The sequence below is a fragment of the Periplaneta americana genome, chromosome 5 (assembly GCF_040183065.1).
Source record: "Periplaneta americana isolate PAMFEO1 chromosome 5, P.americana_PAMFEO1_priV1, whole genome shotgun sequence".
NCBI classification, from domain to species: Eukaryota; Metazoa; Arthropoda; class Insecta; order Blattodea; family Blattidae; genus Periplaneta; species Periplaneta americana.
Window position 1 is genome coordinate 166280825 of NC_091121.1, and position 20243 is coordinate 166301067.

The window sequence follows — 20243 nt, forward strand, 5'->3', positions numbered from 1 at the left end:
GGGTTTGGAATTGAACGGGCTACATCAGCTTCTTGTCTATGCAGATGACGTGAATATGTTAGGAGAAAATACACAAACGGTTAGGGAAAACACGGAAATTTTACTTGAAGCAAGTAAAGCGATCGGTTTGGAAGTAAATCCCGAAAAGACAAAGTATATGATTATGTCTCGTGACGGGAATATTGTACGAAATGGAAATATAAATATTGGAGATTTATCATTCGAAGAGGTGGAAAAATTCAAATATCTTGGAGCAACAGTAACAAATATAAATGACACTCGGGAGGAAATTAAACGCAGAATAAATATGGGAAATGCGTGTTATTATTCGGTTGAGAAGCTCTTATCATCCAGTCTGCTGTCCAAAAATCTGAAAGTTAGAATTTATAAAACAGTTATATTACCGGTTCTTCTATATGGCTGTGAAACTTGGACTCTCACTCTGAGAGAGGAACATAGGTTAAGGGTGTTTGAGAATAAGATGCGTAGGAAAATATTTGGGGCTAAGCAGGATGAAGTTACAGGAGAATGGAGAAAGTTACACAACACAGAACTGCACGCATTGTATTCTTCACCTGACATAATTAGGAACTTGAAATCCAGACGTTTGAGATGGGCAGGGCATGTAGCACGTATGGGCGAATCCAGAAATGCATATAGAGTGTTAGTTGGGAGACCGGAGGGAAAAAGACCTTTAGGGAGGCCGAGACGTAGATGGGAGGATAATATTAAAATGGATTTGAGGGAGGTGGGGTATGATGATAGAGACTGGCTTAATCTTGCACAGGATAGGGACCGATGGCGGGCTTATGTGAGGGCGGCAATGAACCTTCGGGTTCCTTAAAAGCCATTTGTAAGTAAGTTGTAAGTTATATTACCGGTTGTTCTGGATGGTTGTGAAACTTGGACTCTCACTTTGAGAGAGGAACAGAGATTAAGGGCGTTTGAGAATAAGGTGCTTAGGAAAATATTTGGGTCTAAGAGGGATGAAGTTACAAGAGAATGGAGAAAGTTACACAACACAGAACTGCACGCATTGTATTCTTCACCTGACATAATTAGGAACTTTAAATCCAGACGTTTGAGATGGGCAGGGCATGTAGTACGTATGGGTGAATCCAGAAATGCATATAGAGTGTTAGTTGGGAGGCCGGAGGGAAAAAGACCTTTAGGGAGACCGAGACGTAGATGGGAAGGTAATATTAAAATGGATTTGAGGGAGGTGGGATATGATTATAGAGACTGGATTAATCTTGCTCAGGATAGGTACCGATGGCGGACTTATGTGAGGGCGGCAATGAACCTCCGGGTTCCTTAAAAGCCAAGAAGTAAGTAAGTAATGTCTAACTGCCTTCGATGCAGGTTCTGGCTGATAAGTAAATCTATTATCAGGCAGTACATCTCACTTGACGATTTGTGTCAGAGGAAGAACAATTTAGACAGGGAGATCAAAACCCCACTATCTCCAATTTTTGACAAAATTGAGTTATGGGCTGGATGATGCTTTTTAGTTTGTCCCGCATGCGTGGAAGGCAAGAATACACTAATTTCGATATTTATCTGCATTCTGGGGGCTGTTTTAAAACACGTGGAAGTCAGAACTCCACTTACTCCATGGAATAAGAGAGTTTTTGCATTCCAAGATTAATTTCCCGGTAGGTGGCAACTCTATCGCTCAACTAATACGGAAAACTTGTTAAACAAAAGAATAGCATTTATCGTAAGCGTGATTTTCGCAATGATATTATATTGAATAACCTTACAATAATTTTTATTTAACACGATGGGAAAGACAACAGCAAATTTAGTTAAATGAAGGTCTTATGTGTGAAAATGTGATTTAATTAAGATATCGCCATACTAACGTTTATAAGGAGGTCCATTACCGAAAGCCAAATGAAAAGGTTTCTCTGTTTTAATTCACCGCGCCGAGGAATTGCTAATCTCATGATGACAGGCGGCTTTAATGCATAACGTGTACTACTCTAACAGCACGGGTGGTCATTGGGCAGCGTTCAGCTGCTATCCGGGTTCACGTGCCAAGGTCAGAGCATGTTACATGGAAAAAAAAATCTGCTGTTTTAATGAACTTCATCTCATTTCCTGGACCATTAAATCCATATCGAGCAGTAATCTGTTTTTGCGAATGGCAATATTATTTTAATCTATTAAATGCACTTGTGGAGATCTCTATTCCTATATCATGCAAATCATGTTCATTCTATCACAGGGAATATATTGTAATATCATAACCTTGTTTCTGATTTTTTTAGAATCGTTTTAAAAATACGTTGGCGATTATTATTATCTTATTTTTTACACCATATACCCACATACTTTATGACAAATTGATTTTTTGTGTGAGAACGGGTTCTCCATCATCACCAGTAGCCTATATCTCCAATCTCAATCGAGGCATTCGCTTGTATATGCCTCTATCCATAAGGTGAGGTACGGTTTTGCGGAAAAAAATGGAACTCAGTGGGCTAGAAACAATTTTCTGAACAAGAAAAAAGGGATGGAATTCTCTGAGGAAAAACTTGGAACACAATAAACAGCTACTGGTATGAAACATGGGTTTAACTAAGGCTTAAAACTATACAACAAATTAATTTCTCACAACCTTCTTTTAGTTAACATAAATACGATTAAATTTAAACTTGAAATTAAAGAAATTATTAAGAGAACTTAACATAGGGTTAGATAATAATTCACTGCTTAATATTAGTCTTATATTGGCTACTTGTGAATATTTGTTGCAAGTAAACTTTTTCAATAGGGATAACTTATGCGAAGTTTTACCGTCAGATGGCAGGAGCGTTCCATGCGGCGCAACATATTGTAGGGCTATGTTTTGTCATATGCTACAGTTGATTACGTTTTCCCGCTTGTTGTTTTTCTGTGAGTGTCAAAATTATATTTACAGTTATTTTGTAAAACCTAGTATAATTTAATATAATTCAATATTTTCTTAACTCATAATTTAATTTAATTTACAATAAATAATAACGTAAACCTGTATAATATTGAGCGATTCCCCGAGATGGGTGGGGAAATCTGCAGTATGCAGAATATAAATACGAGTAAATTCAATGTTCATTAACCTAAACGAGAACTTTGAGAACAATATGCACGAATAAAAAAATAGGAAATATGTCGAAAGTGAATATTGCCCTCTTTAATCATTAGTATTTAAGAACCGTACGCTAAAAACAGGAAATGCAACCACCAATGTGTTTTTTTATAGGGAAGAGACTTGTATTTTTCCTGTAGTTGCAGAAAGATCAAATGCAATTTTTAATAGGATGATATAATATGATCGCAATAGTGTCACGATTAGTAGTGTGTTTTGTATGTTAAGGACATGCAGTTTTGAATAGACTACTGTGTGGGATGATTTTGAAAATTTGAACTTAAAACATGGCTTTAATAATTAGGGTACAGTACATTAAAAATATTATTCACGAAATGGATTTCACTAGGGATCGTCGTGGATAATAAACATCCCAGTTTATCTAGAGTTTACTGCAGGCGTAAAATTCGGAGACTCCTACAACTACTGCATATAATCTAAGCTAACATAGCTCGCTGTCGAGGTTGCATATGTTTTTATTAATTTTTCTTTTTCCTCTTCCAAAATGAAACTATAGTCAACAATTCCTTACTTGAAGTAGTTAGGTCTACTTTTATTTAATAGCTAGCACTTTCGAGGCATATATTCAGAATATTTCGGGACCTGATTGAAGAAAAAAAGCTTCCCTGGTTTTTGCATATAGGAACATAACAAAAATTTGCCATTTTTAGTTGTTTTTAAGAGTATTTAATATAATAATACACTATGTATATCCTCAATGTTTATATACCGAAAAACAAATGCACACGCAAAGCGCATCCCTCATAGCATAGGCTCTTGTTTTTGTAATCTGTGATGTTTTATTGCTTATAGGAATTGTTTATTTTGTTTTACTATTCTTTCTGCTTATCTACAATGCGGGTTTGAACTCCCGACCGCGAGAGTTAGCTCATACGGGGGTAAAATCTTTAATTTATATTTCTGTTTTGTTTTAATATTTGGCATGTTAATTTTTGTTTCATGTACAGCGTGAGTATAAATGATTGGCCTAGTTAGGTGATTTTTTTTATAGACAATAATACAACAATGGTACTGATATTACCAAATAAAATATCTCTCAAAGTTTTATTTCACATTATCCACGGGATGTAGTTCTACCTCCTACCGGTAGAGGACTTGAGTTTACAGAAATGGTGACTGATGCTGAGCGTGCATTTGTAGCATTGGAATTTAATTCACACAAAATCCGTCATAACTGTGCGGCAACATTTTCGAGCGAGATTCAATACCGATCCACCAGACGCCAAGACCATTAGATGATGGTACAATCAATTAGTGACCACAAAAAGCCTGTGTAAAGGAAAATCTTCTGGTCGGCCAAACGTCCCACAAGGAACAGCTGATCGAGTACGGGCCTCCACGTTCCCCTGACTTAATACCATGTGACTTGGGGGGGTATGTTAAATATTCTGTTTTTGTACCTCCATTACCGGAAAATCTGCCAGAGCTACGAGTCAGCATCATCAACGCCATCGCTGCAATCGATATGGATACACTTAGCCGTGTATGAGACGAATTGGACTACCGGCTTGATGTCTGCAGGGATACAAGGGCAGGCCATATCGAGTACCTATAAGGTATGTTTGAAAACTTGGAGAGTTCCTTCATACACTCGTATATTTAAAAATTTTCTATGTTCAATCGTTTGTCTACAAATAATTTTAGTAATCAGGGAAGTCACTTGTACTCACGCTGTATATAATAGTTTTTAATGAATTTTTGTTCCTATCATACTTAATAGGAATGTACTATTTTTGTAGTTTTCTGATTGTAATAATAAATAACGTTACCCGGAAAAAAATTACGCGGGAAAAAGCTTTCTTAAAAAACAAATAAATAAACATGGAACTCAAGAAGCGAGAAACAGCTTTCTGAAAAACTTTGAGACGAGAAACCGTTTTCAGGAAAGACATGGAATCTGTGAGGCGAGAAACTGTTTTCTGGAAAGATATTATTAATAATAATAATAATAATAATAATAGTAATAATAATCATCATCATCATTCTTATTATTACTATATTTAATTACAATTGACACATTCAAATACTTGTTTCCACACAATCCAACATGTTTAAAGGTTTGAATTAGTGATCCAAAGAAGTAATTCGGGAACACTTTAATTGAGGGGCTGGGTGCAAGAAGGGCATTTTAGAGGATATGCCCTTTTTGAGTAAAACGCTTTATTGTCTTCTCTGATCTATTATGAACATGATCACCAAGTTTCACTTCAATACTGTGATCACAGAGGTCAGGAGTAGCCAAAATGTAAAGGCGTGCATAGGTAACATTATTACGGTTTGAATTTTCAACATCAATTTTCTCAAAACTTACATTTGAGAGAAGCGCCTTTCTTGCACCCAACCCCTCAATTCAAAATCGGACTAGAAAGTGCAATGATAGTTGGATATGAAGCAAATTTTATTACTTCTGCCAATAATAGTCCCAAGACAAGTGTACTTTCGACTTTATTCGCATAGTGGAATGGCACATTGGCTAATAAAAATTTAAATGCGTGTTTAATATGGAACTGTACTTTCTAAAGTCACACACCGCCAGAATATATAATAAGTTACACCTTGAGCTTTCTCATTGAGAAACTCATAACTACAGCCTGAAGTAAGCAGCCAATATTGGTCTACTCTATACAGAATTGTTATTCACTTCTTGACATTAACCGAAACTATAATACTGCACTAATGGAGCAATTGTGAACTAATAGGAAACGGATGTCCCTGTACAAGGTGTCTGATTTAAGCTGTTCATTTTTGTCTAGGCAGTCCAAACATGTGGGAGGTATTTAATGGTTTCGCAGGCGGAATCGGGGGTGTGTATAACGTCACGTGAAAGTAAAGAATTTTAGTTTCCGTGTGATAACTTTATGTGAAATATGTGCATTCAATTTGTTATGTGAATTATTTTTTTTCCGCCACCCAACGTTTCTTATAGTCACGGTTTTCATTTTATAGTGTTTCATCGAGTCATATGCTCCTCTTATATTACTTCTTAATACGTAAGCCATCTCCAGTCTCTAAAATTAATTTGTTTCATTTCGTTTGGAATAAATAACGAACCTAATAAGAATGTACCTGTCAAGAAAAGATAGCACAGCTGAATGGGATCGTCGAAGATGTTAAAAGCCTGAACACGACGAGTGGTGAGAGAGGGGTGTCTATCCTCGCTAGACAAAGTATCAGAGCCTTTGCACCTGGCGAGTCATGATGAAGTAAGCTTGCCCAGAAGTACCCAATGTGGCACGCAAAACTCGAGGCCCCGATTTGTCCGGGCTTTAATTTGCGAAACGCCGAAATTAATAACGGGCGGTATGCAAATTCGTGATTATTTTCTTAACTATAACAATTAACGAAAATAATCGAAAAGAATTATTTAATATTAGCGAACATAACAGAAATATCGGATAATTTAGGACATAACCAAACATTTTGTAAGAGAAGGACGGAAATTGGTTTAGAGTAGGGTACAGTTTCAACCCTGTCAATGAAATATTTTCACTACAAAATTATATACGAACAGTCTTACTAATAAACCGTGTATAGTTTTTATACGAGACTTATGCAGAGTTGACACAAGAAACTTTACTAATAAACCATGCATAAGCAATGGATGTATAAACAGGCTGTAACTATACAAAGGGAATTGCTTTGCAGTAGTTATATACACGAAACCCCTTCTTCAAGCGTTGTATATAGAGAAAAAATGGCCGTCTCTCTAACAGCTGTTCGTATCGACTGTCATTTTATGATGATGGTTGCCTTGTAACCACAGAAGAACAAACGAAGGAGCACAGAATTTATTACAATAATATTGCTGTAGCTTGTACTCTTTGACCAAAATATAGTGTGGTAATCGATTAGAGCCAGTTGTACTATCGATACTTAACACGCCACACTAGAGCGCCTTACCGGATGCAATAGAGAACCTCAAATATTCTATTACCTTTCGTAACGAAGTAATGACGAAGCTATGACGTAGCTGTGTAACATTATACTGTTATACACGACGTATGTAGTGATTATTAGTAAGGAATTTACACACGACTTATAAACGAGTTACTCACTATATCAGTATAAGACAGTTAAACGTCTGAATACAGAGTTTTTATTAGTAAGACCGGTAATGAATAAATTCAGCAGTAGAGGCACTGAAGTAGTAGTTATGAGTCGAAATACAATTAACTGTTCTATTTAAATTCCTTTGTGCACATTTAAAATACGGAAAAATAATATTGTCCACTTAGTTTTCTATTTCATATATTTTTAAGTCCATCATGAAGCTCTAAGTTTTGATCATTTTGAGGGATATTTTAAACGGCGGGACGAACAACTGATAGGCAGAAATTTGTCGGATCACCGAAAAAACATCAGAGAAATCTTTCACTCACCAAAGTAGTTCTTGTGCAAGTCAGGATTCTGCAGAACGTGAAATCTGAAATAAAAGAAAGAAAAGTTAATGATAATTTATGTCCACCCTTTGACAGACTTCATGATCGACCTTTACCCATTCGAGTTATACAAATAAAGGGTTCAGGGAAAGAAAGAGCTATGTCCGCTTTAGCAAAGTGTTCAGGAGTTCATTTTAAAGTCTGTCTTTAGCATAATTTCCCACAGCTGTGGAGTAACGGTCAGCGCGTCTGGCCGCGAAACCAGGTGGCCCCGGTCGGGGCAAGTTACCTGGTTGAGATTTTTTCCGGGGTTTTCCCTCAATCCATTGCGAGCAAATGCTGTGTAACTTTCGGTGATGGACCCCAGACTCATCTCACCGGCATTATCACCTTCATCTCATTCAGACGCCAAATAACCTGAGATGTTGATACAGCGTCGTAAAATAACCCAGGAAAAAAAATAGCATAATTTTCCTTGTAGCCTATGCCAAATCTAAAATTTGTCGTAACACTTAAGACAGTTCACATTATCACAGTGTTCCATTCATAGGATTAAACTACACACAACATGCACAACTCATTTTTTAAAAGTGCACAAAGCTCTTTCTTTGCATGTACCCTTCAAATGCATTCATGAATTCGCAGAATTTTGTAAGCATTCTATAGCCACTGTATTAAACAAATAGAGTCCGTTTAATCTACCCACAACAGTCCATCAAATACAAGATTAAAGTGCGTCGCATGTAACTCTTTTCCTTTCATTAAATTAAAAGTGTACTTTATATCAATGAAGACAAATATGTGCATTGAAATTTGTTAACTAATCTCACTATTGATGTTTTAGAATCCTAAAGCCGTTATTCTTGTGTCAAAATTACAGACGTACACAGTTTCTCCATCCTTGGCGGATTATTTCAGTGACATGTACAATATATTTTTTTTATTTATTTAAATTTAAATATACAGAATAAAGAATATAATTACAAAACAAACAAGAGAAATAGAAATATAATACAAGCAATATAAAAAGAAGATACAGTAGTATTAACAAAATTTGAGACCGAATGAGCAGCGCTCGTGCTCGGTCGCAGTTCAGATATAATATTAAAATAAAATAATAATTATAATAATAAAAATAAATAAGTGAAATAAAATAGAAACTAAAATATAATTACAGCGGCAATGGAATTATATAATATAATATTAACACTAGAGAAGAATAATATCGCACGTAAAAAGTAGGACTAATATATATTTCAAAATTATAGAATACAAATATAATATAGATTGATTAATTCATACACATAGGCTATAAATTTATTTACTCAAATTGAAGATATTAACACGTTTCTAATATCTGCAAGTGTTTTAAAAGTTGTACCTCAATCAAAAAATTACCTCATTAATTTCAAGTTCATTAGTCTTTTACAGTAGCAAACTTTAATAATGAGTAACGCAACCATGAAATATAACAGCCCAGGGAACGGATTTATATGAGGGATCGAGAAATAGTATAAATAATGGTTTTATAACTTAACTTGTTGTACAACTTGATGTAAAAACTCTCCGGGTTTCGGAGAATGGTCAGTGCGACTCGATGTGTGCGTCTCGAGCTACCCTGAAGACATCCAAAAGGTACTCAACCTTCTGCCAAGTGTTCCATAACATTTGTGGAGTGATTAGTGCAGCTGCATTTATAATGCGTTTTTCCAAAGTGTCATCTGTATCACGTTGGTATACAACACTTGTAACAAAGCCTCAGAGGAAGATAAATGGGCGTCAAGTCGGGTGACCTAGGTGGCCAGGCAAGGGTTCTCCTCATCCGAACAACCTATTGGGAAAGTTTGCATTCAATAAGCCACGCACTGCTTCATAGTAATGGGGTGGAGCCCTATGTTACTGAAAAACCGATTCTGGAAGTTGATTAACAACAAAAGTTCTGAAACATGTCCAGATACACATTCCCTGTGACTGTCGCCTCAATGAAGAAGAATGGTCCAATGACGGAATGTTCTACTGAATGGCGACAGGCTTGTTTCCACGATAAACGTTAGTGCGCATGCGCATGAATATGCAACTGTTTTTAAACCATTGGTGTATAAACTTGGACAGTTTGTGCATCTTGTCAGATGTAAATCACAACGATATCTTCATCGGGTTTTAAATGGTGAGCATTTATTTCTTGATTCCTCTAATCGGGACACGGTGTATAAATATACATATTTAGTCATTTTTATCTGAATATATAATAAAATATGAACTTAAAATTAACAAAAGTGGCAATTTTCATTCAATTAAAACACTATATAAAATTTTACTTTTCATTAATTAATAGTCATTTCAATATGAAATTCAAACAGCACACAATCCTATATTCCCCGTTTTCAAAACAATGGACTACGAAAGTAAATACCCAAATTTAGCTATTTAGATCTCAATATGTAATACGTAAAGATTAAAAAAATTCTGAACTAATTATTTTACTTTTCATTAACTTACAATGTTTATTCTCTTCTGCCACAGCAATGGATTACGTTTCTTCAAAGTGCTCGAAAATGAAACTTCTTCTGTTGTCTCAGAGGACAGATTTATATTGACTGAAACTGCGTTTACATCACATGTTTAAATGTGTTTAAATGAGATAGGCTCATGTCAGTAGATTTACTGGCATGTAAAAGGAATCCTGCGGGACAAAATTCTGGCACACCTGGCGACGCTGATATAACCTCGGCAGTTTCGAGCGTCGTTAAATAATAGTACATTATGCAACGAGCCTATAATGGAAGTAATTAAGACGCGAGTATGTTTATGAAACGAGCGCAAGCGAGTTTCTTAATTTTCATACGAGCGTCTTAATTACCATTATAGGCAAGTTTCATGCGACTTTTTATGCTCGACCATATTTCTAACTTAAAATTATTCATAAGTATTCATGTTATTCTTATCTGACTGAGGAGCAGAAGTGACCTTGTGCAATAGCCTACCTCGTAAATTGTGAGATGTGCACAGATGCGAAAGTATTGATTTTTTCCGAGAAACAGATGTCGACGACCTTGATATAATCTAGAGAGTAAAAGAAACATTAATCTTGATATAACCTTGAAATTGAATTATACATTGAAAAACGAGATGACAAATTGAATTTATTTGAATATTATTTACAATTAACGCTAATTATTATAGTAACAGAACTGACTTTATTTCAAATGTAGGTCATTTATTGTGCAATTGGTGAAATCGATACTTGCGCTTTCATATGGTGCTTTCTGATTGGCCGAACACCTGAACTTTAATGAATAGCTGTACTTTAATGAGGTCCATTAAAGGACTGCTACCAGGTATATAATTACTACATTTCGGCATGGTCGAGAATAAACCATAATTTAAATTCCTTCTTCAGTGGAGCGGCGAAACCCGAAGTGAGACAAGTGACCAACAAGGCTTGGAGCTCACATATTCAGTTTTTCACAGCCCCAACACCTTTGCAAGGACGTGTTTTCACGTACCTTTAAAGTTTCTCCTCCCATTTCTCCATTCATTCATTCATTCATACATTCATCGTCTTGTAAAAAAACACAGTACGACAGCTAATATCATATCTGTATCCACATGCACTTAATGTTAATATAATGATAATAACTATCGTTATGCTCGACCATGCCGAAATGTAGTAATTATATACCTGGCAGCAGTCCTTTAATGCATGTCATTAAAGTACACCCATTCATTAAAGTTCAGGTTTTCGATTATTCTCGGATATGCAATCGAAAGACAACGAGGGAAACGTGACGGAGGCTAGAAATCCAATATTGTCGCAGAAGGTTATGTTCTGTTACTATAATAATTAGCGTTAGGGGAGAGTCGGGTAGTATCGGACAGTGCGTTTCTTTCATCTACCACCATATGGTAGTACCTGAATGACATGGTTACGTTTCTCTATGCGACATCACAGAAATGTAACAATGTCAATCAGGTACTATCATCGTGTGGTAGATGAAAGAAATTCACTGTCCGATACTACCCGACTCTCCCCTAATTGTAAATAATATTCAAATAAATTCAATTCGTCATCTCGTTTTTCAATTCTAAATCAATTTCCAGGTTATATCAAAATTAGTCCATGTTATTCTCTAGATTACATCAAGGTCAATGACATTATTGTTCCTCGGAAAAAATCAATACTTTCGCGTCTGCGCACATCTCACAATTTACGAGCTATGCACAAGGTCACTTCCGATCTTCAGTCAGATACGAATAAAATGAATACTTCTGAATAAATTCAAGTTAGAAATATGGTCGAGCATAAAAAGCCGTATGAAACTTGCCTATAATGGTAATTAAGACGCTCGTATGAAAATTACGAAACGAGCGCAAGCGAGTTTCATAAACAAACATACTCGCATCTTAATTACTATCATTATAGGCTTCTTGCATAATGTACTATTATTATTCCAATATAATAATAATAATTTTACTATTATGTTAAAATAATTAAGGTAATCTTTTCCCTCTTATAGAACCTAACCAAGGCGCATAAAATAAAATGATCCTAACGAGATACAAAGAAAGTAGTTTCTGCGACCAAAGCCGAACTGATAATGCAACAGTGCCGAAAGAAGTTCATCTCGTAGAGGAACTACGCCCGAAGAGATCAACGCAGTGGGTGTGAGGAAGCGAGACGCCCTGAGTTTGATTGATGACTTTGTGATCCCTAGGTAAGCGTCTACAAAGTCGCTGAAGGCCGGAGGATGGTTTTGAACCGGAAATTCAGGTTTGGCGGTAATGACGAAGATGTGAAGTGGCAAACTAATCGTGACTCAACGTAAATAGATCTTTATTCTCCACAAACTTTCGAGCTATGATGTAAAAGTAAGAGGGGAGCGCATTAGAATGAGTTATCAATCACGACTCAAGCTAATTTCTGTGATGTCTTGGTTCTGTCTAGTTTACAATTCAGTGCCCATTTCTGCCTAATGATGGAAAACTTACAGCCTCGACACGAAATGTACTTGAATTTATTACCGTCTTGTCACGGTAAATACTCTATCCTTGACCATTGGAGCTGGATGAAATGTGGAAGTTCAAATCGAGAAACAACAAAACCTTACTGCAATTTAAATAAAGATTGAAGTCTAAAGTCCATAGGAAAATAAAAATAGCATATTATTCCACCAAGTCAACCATAAGAAAATACTTTACTAAATAAGTACAATACTAATTGCTATAACTTCTTTCATATTTCTGTATTCCTCCTGCTCTACTTCATCTTCTTCTGTCACTGTTCTCATTTTTCTATTATAGACATTCTCCTGATGCAGTCCCTTTTCTTTTTTCTGTAATATTTTCTTCTCCTGCTACGATTCCGCCTTCATTTTCTACATTATATTCATCTCTTGTAGCTCCTCTTCTTTCTTTTGCGATACATTCTTCTTCTGCTGAAATTTCCTCTTCTTCTTATGTAATACATCCTTCTCCTGTTGCAGTTTCTTCTCCTTTTATAATACCTCCTACTCCTTCTACAATTTCTTTTCTTTCTGCAATACATTCTTATCCAGTTGTACTTCCTTCTTCTTCTGTTGCAGTTCGTTTTCTCCTGCTGCAATTCCTTCTCCTTCTTCTATAACACATTCTTCTGCTATTACAATCTTCTTCTTCTGTAATAAATTATACTCTTGCTACAGCTCGTTTTGTTCTGTTGCAGTTCCTTCTCTTTCTACTGCCAAAATTCTTCTCCTGCTGTAGTTCGTTTTATACTGCTTCGATTTGTTTTTCTTCTTCTATTTCTGTAAAAATTATTCTCCTCCTGCACTTTGTTTTCTCCTGTTGTAGTTCCTTCTCCTGAAAAAAAGTTCTTCTCCTGTTGCAGTTACTGTTCTTATTCTGTAAAACATTATTTTTCCAGTAAAATTCCTTCTTTTTTTCCTACAGTATATTCTTCTCCCGCTGTAGTTCTTTCTACTTCATCTGTAATAAAGGTTTCTCCTGCCGCAATTCCTTCACCTTCTTCTGTAATATATTCTTCGCCTGATGCAGTTACTTCTTCTTCTGTAATACATTCTTCTCCTTTTCCTTCCGCAATAAATTCTTATCCAGCAGTACTTCCTTCTCCTTCTTCTGCTGCAGTTCGTTTTCTCCTGCTGCAATTCCTTCTTCTTCTTCTGTAACACATTCTTCTGCTATTACAATCTTCTTCTTCTGTAATAAATTATACTCCTGCAGCAGCTCGTTTTCTTCTGTTGCAGTTCCCTCTCTTTCAACTGACAAAATTCTTCTCCTGCTGTAGTTCGTTTTATACTGCTGCAATTTCTTTTTCTACTTCTTCGTCTTCTGTAAAAATTATTCTCCTGCTGCACTTTGTTTTCTCCTGTTGTAGTTCCTTCCCCTAGAAAAATTCTTCTCCTGTTGCAGTTAGTGTTCTTCTTCTGTAAAACATTTTTTTTCCAGTAAAATTCCTTCTTTTTTCCTGCAGTATTTTCTTCTCCTGCTGCAGTTCTTCCTACTTCATCTGTAATAAAGGTTTCTCCTGCTGCAGTGACTTCTTCCTCTGTAAAGAATTCTTCTCCTGCCGCAATTCCTTCACCTTCTTCTGTAATATATTCTTCTCCTGATGCAGTTACTTCTTCTATAATACATTCTTCTCCTTTTCCTTCTGCAATACATTTTTATCCAGTTGAACAGCCTTCTCCTTCTTCTGTAATATAGGTACATTCTTCTCCTGCCGTAGTTCCTTTTCTTCTGCTGCAGTTCCTTTTCCTTCTGTAATACATTCTTCTCCTACTGCAATCTTTTTCCTTTTTCTGCAATACGTAATACTCCTGCTACAGCTCGTTTCTTCTGTTGCAGTTTTTTCTCTTCCTACTGCCAAAATTATTCTCCTACTGTAATTCATGTCCTCCTGTTACAATTTTATTTTTCTACTTCTTCTGTAAAACATTCTTTGCTGCAGTTCGTTTTCTCCTGTTATAGTGCCTTCTCCTTCTTCTATAAAAAGTTATTCTGCTGCTGCAGTCTGTGTTCTCTTTCTATAAAACATTATTTTTCTGCTGCAATTCTTTCCCATTTATCTGTAATGAATGGTTTTCCTGCTGCAGTGCCTTTCTTCATAAGTAAAGCATTCTTCTCCTGCTACAATTCCTTCTCCTTCTGTAATATATTCTTCTCCTGTTGCAGTTACTTCGTCTTCTACAATACATTCTTCACCTAATAATTTGTTTCTCCTTCTGCAATACATTCTTCTCTTGCTGCAGTTCCTTCTGCTCCTTAAGTAATACATTCTTCTCCTGTTGCACTTCCCTCTCCTTCTTTTGTAAAATATTCTTCTGCTCTTAAAGTTCTTTATCCTTCTTCTGCAATGCATTCTTATTCTGCTGCAATTTCTTCTCCTTCTTGTGTAATACATTCTTCCTCTGCTACAGTTCCTTCTTCTATTTCAGTAATAAATTTTACTCGTATTATATTTCCTTTACCTTTCTATATTAATACATTCTTCTCCTTTCTCTGTAATACATTCTTCTGCTATTGCAGTTCCTTCTTTTTCTATAATACGTCTTTCTTTTGTTTGCTAGTTGTTTTGTAATATAACGATACAATATATAGAACATTTAATACTTATGCTTATCACCGAACACAAGTTAAATTTAACAATACTTGTATATTATATTAAAACATTTTTTCAACTCGATCAAAAGTCGATTAATCTATCGAGTAATCAATTAAATTCAAATAGTTAATCGATTAAATATTTTTATCGATCAACAGCACTATTGAAAACCCTGTAGGTACTCCGTTCCCTTAAATAAGAAGATATTAACTGAGTTATTGCTGGGTTTTCACGGCGAGAGAGTAGCTCTATGGAGCAATGACCTTTGAAGAAAATAATAAAATTGTCGACGATGGTGAGATATCATAGCGAGTTTCAAGATGAGTTCAATTGAGATTAGGAGAACACGTAGGCTACTTGTGTCATGCGACGTACTAATTGTGTAAGTACTCCACTAGAAGTGCAGCCGTACTGACACGGTTGTCTAGGTGAGCGAGACTGGGTTTCATGTCAGACTGTCTCGCACGACATGCCTACTAATTGGAACTCACGAATTAGCATTCATGCAGTGTTACTTGATATAAATTATGGTGCTACTGATGATGACAACCGAAAACATTAATTTTTCAGCTCCCGCTGGGTCATTTTCAAAAAGTGAAAGGTCTCGTTTATGGAAGCGTCAGTTAGGTCATGCCTATTATTGAGTTGGCGGGACTTACAAACTGTTTATTAAGTCTCCGCTGACTCACTAGATTAACCTTTCACATTGCCTTCCACTGTCACTCAAGCATTTCTAACTACGAACTGAATTGCAGATTCTCCGCTGAGGAATGCAGATTTATAAGTCTTCCATAACAGTTAAGTTATCCTTACGGAATGTTAAATAACGGTCTGTCACCATATCCGAGATTCACGAGTATTAAGGCCCGGTTTTACAAATACGGTTAATCTAAAGATTACGTTAAACCTAGGTTAAACCTAACCGAAAGTTTAACACAACGCGCAGTATTACAGAATCTCGGTTAAGTTAACCCGAGTGGAATACGATTGGTATTTCTGCTAGGAAAAAAAGGAGACGATCACCGCTGTTTAATTATATTCTTTTTTTTTAGTGGGTTATTTTACGACTCTTTATCAACAACTTAGGTTATTTTGAGTCTGAATGAAATGAAGGTGTTAATGCCGGTGAAATGAGTCCGGTGTCCAGCACCGAAAGTTACCCAGCATTTCCTCATATTGAGTTGAGGGAAAACCCCGGAAAAAGCCTCTAGACCCGCTAACCGTTACTCCACAAGTGTGGACTAAATAGATATATATATATATATATATATATATATATATATATATACGAGTATATAATACACGTATTGAAATAATTATATTCACCATAAAAACCAGAGCTATTTCACAAATATCTGTGAATTTTAATACCAAATTTGAACTGTTGCAAAATCTGCTTCGCAAGAAACATTTGATAGGAATGAAAATGCTAAAAATTTAAAGTGTGAGAAAACAACAATGAAAGATTTGTATACAATACTCATAGTAAAATCCTCCTATGGGAATATCTAATAATTAGGCTATAGTAACGCGGTATGTTGAAACAGGAGTCAAATAAAAAATTGAAATAAATCCGAATTTCTAAGTACAGTGCAAAACTGAGCGTCTCACAGCTAGAATTTAAAGTAAAACGAGACTTTTTAAATTGGCGGATGGATTTAAAAATGCCAGTAGCATGCTGGTGGGGCTATTTTTAATAGAGGAAGGTATGTAGTATTTTATAATGTCGAAACCAAATTGTGATTTTCTTCAATATTTACTCATGAGTACCCTTAAGGAATGAATGAGACATTGCGAAAGGCTTGGAACCCAGAGACGGTTTCGAAGATGACCCCCTCTCCTCTTGCAAGCGGACGAAGACATGCGTCATGACCTGAATATGCCTATGTCACAGGGATGTCAAAGAGCCTGCACTGCGCGCTCTCAAGAACCCGCACGACATTTCCTTAAGAGCGATTATTGTACTTATCTATCTAAAAGGTGAACCTTGTTGGATTTGTATTGCTTGTAGTATGAGCACGTAACACAGGCGCTTTGACATCTTGGCCTAAGGAATGAGATGATGAAGATGGATGATATTTCAAATTTAATTTCTTTTTTCTACAGGGAAGAAGGGAAATGGACGTGGCAATGAAAATTCCAACCCGGAATTTTCCTAAGTAACTGTGGAAAACCATGGAAAAACCACAGGCAGGTTGGTCGCTCCAGGGATTTGAATCGAGGACATCTCGAATGCGAGTCCCGTGTGGAACGCATGAGCCACCTCGGTTATTCCCCATCTCTTCAGCTTTTAATAATCCCTAATACCATTTGATAGATAACCTTACAAGATGCTACCATATTACATCATGCTATTTAAAGTAGCAGAGTCCGTATAGGTCAGTTTCTGTCAGATGCGTTTGCAAATCACTGTGGGCTAAAGCAAGGAGATGCACTATCACCTTTACTTTTTAACTTTGCTCTAGAGTATGACATTAGGAAAGTCCAGGATAACAGAGAGGGTTTGGAATTGAACGGATTACATCAGCTGCTTGTCTATGCGGATTACGAGAATTTGTTAGGAGAAAATCGACAAACGATTAGGGAAAACACGGGAATTTTACTGGAAGCAAGTAAAGAGATACGTATGGAAGTAAATCCCGAAAAGACAAAGTATATGATTATGTCTCGTGACGAGAATATTGTACGAAATGGAAATATAAAAATTGGAAATTTATCTTTTGAAAAGGTGGAGAGGTTCAAATATCTTAGAGCAACAGTAACAAATATAAATGATACTCGGGAGGAAATTAAACACAGAATAAATATGGGAAATGCCTGTTATTATTCGGTTGAGAAGCTTTTATCATCCAGTCTGCTGTCAAAAAATCTGAAAGTTAGAATTTATAAAACAGTTATATTACCGGTTGTTCTTTATGGTTGTGAAACTTGGACTCTCACTTTGAGAGAGGAACATAGGTTAAGGGTGTTTGAGAATAAGATGCTTAGGAAAATATTTGGGGCTAAGAGGGATGAAGTTACAGGAGAATGGAGAAAATTACACAACACAGAACTGCACGCATTGTATTCTTCACCTGACATAATTAGGAACATTAAATCCAGACGTTTGAGATGGGCAGGGCATGTAGCACGTATGGGCAAATCCAGAAATGCATGTAGAGTGTTAGTTGGGAGGCCGGAAGGAAAAAGACCTCTGGGGAGACCGAGACGTAGATAGGAAGATAATATTAAAATTGATTTGAGGGAGGTGGGATAGTTGCGCCCCGATGGGCATAGTACACACGAAAGTGATTGTCATAAAATAAATAAATTACTTAAAAATATTACAGTGATAGCTGCATTGAAATCAGGTAGACCTAGCATATGATCAATTTTGCTATTTAAAATAACACCTTTTTATCGATCACACACAATAAGTGAACTGTTTGTACATCGATATCTTAACCCTACAGTACAGGGTTTCCAAAATTGAACCTTAGAACCATTGTGAATTATTAACTCTTTACCCTTTTCACTAAATTTAACATTCATTTTAAATTAACCTCACTATACGCCACAGACGGTGTGAAAATCACTAATAAAATGTCAAGACTGCTAAGAACCCATATTCCAACAGCTCACTCATTTGAATATATCAGTTAATAAAGTGCTGCCAACTTCATGGTGTTCATTTTAACGGTAGGCTATTGATAATCACTGCATAAACAGTAGAAAAACAGTTAATAAACTACTGCCAACTTCATGGCATTCATTTTAACGGTAGGCTATTGATAATCAGTAGAAAAACAGTTAATAAAGTACAGTACTGCCAACTTAATGGTGTTCATTTTAACGGTATCAATAATGAATATTAAATCGAATAAGAAATCAATAAGGTTGATTCATTACGAGGCTCGAGTTCCTCTAATGTCTTTTTCTCTACTTATTTCATCGGGGCGCAACTATGCCATGCCCCTTTTCTCTACCTGATGGGAACGGGGCGCAACTATGCCCACAAAACAGGGACCCTTTTCATCTGCTACATCTCACCTGACCGTGGGGCGCAACTATGCCCTGCCCGGTGGGATATGATGATAGAGAATGGATTAATCTTGCTCAGGATAGGGACCAATAGCGGGCTTATGTGAGGGCAGCAATGAACCTCCGGGTTCCTTAAAAACCAGTAACTAAGTATGCTATTTAAATTTTCACTGGCTTGATATGGAATGACATTTTGAAGTTCCAATAGATTTCCTTCTATGTCCGTATTAGCTTCAGCAAACAATTAACAATTAGGCCTACTGAAAGTATTTTACCAACATGGATGCTTGTACATACCTATTAGTAGGCCTCATATAGGCATATTACAAAGTTGATAACCCTCAATCCTAAATAGTTTGATAATTAACATTGCATGAGCAGGGGCACGAAACAGATTGTTGCAGTCATCTTCATTTTGCAAATCTACCGGAATTTACGCTTCGTGTAATTTTAGTTCTGGATCACTAACCGCTGCGATTGTTATGGTTGTGTAATTATTTCGTAATTGAATGTGGGACGTTTAATCGGACAGTGACTTCAATTACTCAGTACAAATCCCACACTTTTGTCTGCACGTGCAATGAACTTGTTCATTAATCCTTACTTTATTTGTAACGCAATGCGATAGCAAGAGGATGATATTCCTGCTCCTGCAATCTGCAGAGAGCGAAGACAGCAGTAAATTCCGACGAGGGCTTTCAACCCGCTACAAGAAGTAATAATATGAGCATACAATAATTCTTCATCAAACGAGAACCTGTTATTTCTGCATATACGTTAGGAATGTACACATTTTATGGTCGCATGTAACCTGAAACTTTAACATACTCTTTTTTTTTTATTACAATGTAGTTTCTATGGCAGTCATTTTAAGAATATGGCGTATCTATATATATAATTTATTTCAAGAAATAGTCTGCCCAGGCATCCTGGGTTGCCAAAAACATAGAATAACACACATATAAGAATAGTAATGATTACAGTAAGATAGATGAGCCAAATTTAAATGTGAACTAGGAGCTTAAGTTTAAGAAATAATAAATTTGTACATATATTTGTAACAATCACACACTAACGAATAGAAAAGGGG

General features: G+C 36.1%; 1 protein-coding gene across 2 annotated transcripts in view; it reads right to left on the bottom strand.

The window, feature by feature from the left end:
- The window catches only part of LOC138700266 (Ig-like and fibronectin type-III domain-containing protein 1), a 1344471-nt gene extending 1336894 nt beyond the window's left edge, over window positions 1-7577 (bottom strand). For both annotated transcript variants that reach the window (XM_069826766.1, XM_069826763.1), the window contains exon 1: window positions 7534-7577. The gene's annotated coding sequence lies outside the window, so the exon portion shown is untranslated. The remainder of the gene's footprint in view (window positions 1-7533) is intronic.
- Between the last annotated feature and the right edge of the window lie 12666 nt (window positions 7578-20243).